Source organism: Palaemon carinicauda, chromosome 12 (genome assembly GCF_036898095.1).
Source record: "Palaemon carinicauda isolate YSFRI2023 chromosome 12, ASM3689809v2, whole genome shotgun sequence".
NCBI lineage: Eukaryota > Metazoa > Arthropoda > Malacostraca > Decapoda > Palaemonidae > Palaemon > Palaemon carinicauda.
In genome coordinates this window covers 16,614,612-16,619,397 of record NC_090736.1, presented here as the reverse complement: position 1 = coordinate 16,619,397, position 4,786 = coordinate 16,614,612, and positions in this window count along the sequence as shown.

The window sequence follows — 4,786 nt, the reverse complement described above, 5'->3', positions numbered from 1 at the left end:
GTCCGTTTGGAGATTTAAACGTAAGGTTTTGTTTACAAACAACCCCCCCCCCCTTTTCCCCCCAAGCTACTACCAAACCGCCCCCCCCCTTCCCCCCTCACCCCACCCACAGGGGGTGTTTTCTGTGTCTATGGTCACCGGCAGGCTTGGAGTTGTCTATCTTGAATGACACACCCTTCTTTACCCCTCCCTCCCTTCCCCGACCCCTAGGGGGGCGTTTTCTGTGTTTGTGGTCACCCACAGGCATGGAGTTCTCTATCTGGATGACCCATGCCCTAGATAGTGACATTGTTCCTACCGAGCACGCAGTTTTTTTTTTTTTTTTTTATTATAAGACACGCATTTATATGCAGACGAGGCTCTCCTCCCCCCTGACCACATTTCTTTCAATTTAAGCCAATGGAAAAGTACCCATCTCTCTGCGCATTTTTGTTTTAATTCTAAGAGACACACACACACACACTTGTGTGCCAACGTGAGGCAATCGAGTTCACACGCCTCCCCCACCGTTATCTCTCTCTCTCTCTCTCTCTCTCTCTCTCTCTCTCTCTCTCTCTCTCTCTCAGTCCATTTGCTTTAAGGCCTTTCGCTTGCATTAGCTTATATGGCTAATAATCACTTACATTGACATATATGGGTAATAAAAAACATATTACAACTTAGTTTCTTTCATTATACGAACCATACGTGCAAAATAACATTTCGTGAATAAAGACATAGCATTTAGTGGGGAAAAAATCTGACCCTAACATTTGCACGCGGCAAAATAACATTTCGTGAATAAAGACATAGCATTTAGTGGGGAAAAAATCTGACCCTAACATTTGCACGCGGCAAAATAACATTTCATGAATAAAGACATAGCATTTAGTGGACAAAAAATCTGACCCTAACATTTGCACGCGGCAAAATAACATTTCGTGAATAAAGACATAGCATTTAGTGGGAAAAAAATCTGGGCCTAAAAACATTCATTTGAAACCCTAACATTTGCACGCTTAAAAGCGGTAGGAAAACATTTTTATTACGTTTTTTCAGCACTTGGCATATCTTCATTGAAAATTCAGGTTTTGTATATTTCCAGATGTACATACACTGTCTTGAATTTAAATGGAGAAGATAGTATAATAACACTGTAACGTCATTTTTCTTTAAGTCGGTGGTGGATAAATGCTTCCTGATTTTCCTTAGGGCGGCGCAAACTCCATTTATACTTACGCTATGCGTAAAATATAGGCAGAAGAATGCGCACAAAGCCGAATTGTAATTTTGCACTCGCATATTATTTATGAAACATTTCATGGAAGAGTACCTTCCTTGAAAATCAGTAAAGTATACCGAATTATCTTTTGGCTGCATCCCCGATGGGTAAAAAAAATATATAATGTTTTCTACCGGACTTTTCTGTATTATAAATACAACCCAGTGCCCAATTCGCAATACTGATGTGATGGCAGAGTATTCACAATAAGTAAGATAGGTTTTGTTCTTATCAAGGTTATCTTGAAGTCGACCAACGAGGCCCTCCTCCCCCCTGACCACAGTCCTTTCAATTTAAGCCTATAGGAAAGTACCCATTTCTCTGTCCATTTTTTTTTCTTTTTTTTTTTTTTCTTTTTCAATAAGTAGCTAAATATACGACAAAATTTCAAGACTACATCATTATTGCGTTTTTTATATTGATAATAACAATAACTAGAGCATCAGTAACAATATTAAAATTTACGGTATTAATGATAACAATAACAATATATTTCATTTTATTCGATTGTGGGCCACGGTTTATTTTATTGATGGGAGAAAAAAACCAATAAACAATAATACATTTACTTTATCCCTTTAAGAAATTGAAGAGTTTAATCTTTATTCCTCGGCAATACAGCTAATCATATTACATTATTTATAATGTTCTGTTGCCGTCTAATTTTACGAACTTTCGAATATGAAATGAAAGATATGTGGATGTTTTATCTTATCCCTATCACTAAAGACGTATGTTAAGGGATATATGAAAATTAGTTCCACGTATGTCAACTCTTTACCAACTAATATCCTTCACAAACATAGACAAGCGCGCGCGCACACACACACACACTCATCTATTCCTTACTTGTTACAAAATTCAGTATTCCAGTCGTGTATGTTATTCCAAAATCAGAGTTTAAGCGAAGAGGAAGTTTCTCCAAAATCAGAGTGGATCTGACTTCTGTTTTTATTAATGAAAATCGTTTAAGCAAAGAGGAATTATTTGGTAATCTCAGTCTTGTCAGGGGTATGAGGAGAGAGTCGAATATGGAAAGAATTGGTCATTCTTTTCTATACCTCTTCTCGTCTTCATTTACTGAACTGGGGTAAGTTGTTGGGTTCTCCGAAAAACTGATTATGACTAGGATACTTCAGTTCGGTATTATGCTTAATTCAAATGGAATGGTAGATTGTCTCTTCGAAGAAGAAACCCGATATTACTTTTTGAAGATTCAAGTAAGCAATGTGTGAAAAAAAATGGATCATCAAACAGCCCGCTAAGTTAGATTAGATAGAAATTTAGCGGTCACCCCCTCTCTATTCATCATTACACATTACTTTAGTAATGTTTTGGGATTAGTACAGGTTAAAACTGGGAATTAGGAGGGAATACAGTTAATGAATGTTTAGTTCAGTCGTGATATGGCATTTTTTTCCCTCTGTCCTTTTGTATCTGTTACCTCCTTGATCTTTCCCAATATTTGATTACAAGAGATAGTGACCGAACGAGTCACTTATGTTTGATTTGTAGATAACAAAGTGATTGTCGACTCAATAATGTGACATTATTCTTGCTTTAATACCATTATTCATGACATAAACTGCAGCGTCCAATCATCATCTTAGCTCGAAGTAACTACTACTCTACTGATTTTGTTTTCTTTTATTTCTTTACAATCTATAATGGAAGGTTACTTCCTTAGCCGTAAGACTCTAGTATTTGGGTAATGAAAATGAAGTAGTAAGATTTGGGATAAATTTCACGAGTACACTTTTTGTAACTTGTTATGATAAATCCTCAAGCACAAATATGCCACGTCTCTTTAATGATCGCCTACTAATTTACAGATATAAGTGGCACTTACAGCCATGGGAAACATTTGAGAAAATCTTCACTATGACTTTATACATATTTTGCTTATGCTTTTTTATGCAACATTTGACATCATATACTCTGATATCACATTCAATGTAATACCCATCATTTTTCTAATATTGCTTGGGTAAGTAATGAATAACGTTTTGCAGAATATTGTAACCTAAGAATCAAACTATCCATCAGTGGATATATGCATTGGTCTCGTTTGGGGTTCCTTCACCTTTCAAGATCCTGACCCATGTCCGTGACAAAATTGCGACTCCAAGAAACTTTCTCCCCACTATTTTCATCCCCTACCACTTTCCACCCCCCCCCCAACCTAATAAACAAACAAAGCTTTAATCTCATGAGCTAAGCGATTATTTTTCTCAAAAAAACTGTATATTTTAAGTGAAACTATATACTAAAAATTGCATTCCATCTAAATTTAAGTTGCTTTCTTATCACTGTCTTAGAGAGAGATAACGGTGGGGGAGGCGTGTGAACTCGATTGCCTCACGTTGGCACACAAGTGTGTGTGTGTGTGTCTCTTAGAATTAAAACAAAAATGCGCAGAGAGATGGGTACTTTTCCATAGGCTTAAATTGAAAGAAATGTGGTCAGGGGGGAGGAGAGCCTCGTCTGCATATAAATGCGTGTCTTATAATAATAAAAAAAAAAAAAAAAAAAAAAAAACTGCGTGCTCGGTAGGAACAATGTCACAATCTAGGGCATGGGTCATCCAGATAGAGAACTCCATGCCTGTGGGTGACCACAAACACAGAAAACGCCCCCCTAGGGGTCGGGGAAGGGAGGGAGGGGGAAAGAAGGGTGTGTCATTCAAGATAGACAACTCCAAGCCTGCCGGTGACCATAGACACAGAAAACACCCCCTGTGGATGGGGTGAGGTGGGAAGGGGGGGGGGGCGGTTTGGTAGTAGCTTGGGGGGAAGGGGGGGGGGGGTTGTAAACAAAACCTTACGGTTAAATCCCCAAACGGACTGAGCAATCCTGGCAATGGCCTCAAAAAGTGAGTAATCCTGACAATAGCCTCAAAAAGTGAGCAATCATGATAATGGCCTCTAAAAGTGAGCAGCTGAGGCATATTCCCTACTACTATGATAAGAGACCCATTTAATTTTAGAATGTTTTGATAACTGAGGCTATCCAGTCACATATTGGACAATGTGACTATGTTTATCACCTTCTCACCTCTTTCATATCTCTCTATATCAAGTCCATTTTGTCTTGCAGTGTCATCACACGCCTCTTAGAGTCACTCATCTAAATATTCTTGGGAGACATATGCAAATATTGATAACATATAAAAGGATGAGGGCATTGCGTATGTAAAATACCGCAAAAACTTGTAAACAACTAATGTATATACATTATAGGCAAAGGTAGGCCCTCCGGCTGAAACAATAAAAAAGCTGCTAGTGCTTTGGTGCTGTGCATTTGTTATTTCTTTCATATTTTAATATGATTAACTTCTACATGAGCCATATAAAATTTTAGTATCCTTTTATTTTTTCTTGAATAGTCACAAAATAAGCATTAAGCACATTGTATTGATAAAATCATTAATTGAATATTGATCAATGTAAAGATACAGACAAAAACTTGTACACTACAGTACGCCTAGGAGGAAATAAAAATAGAGTTGTCAGACCTAGCTCAACT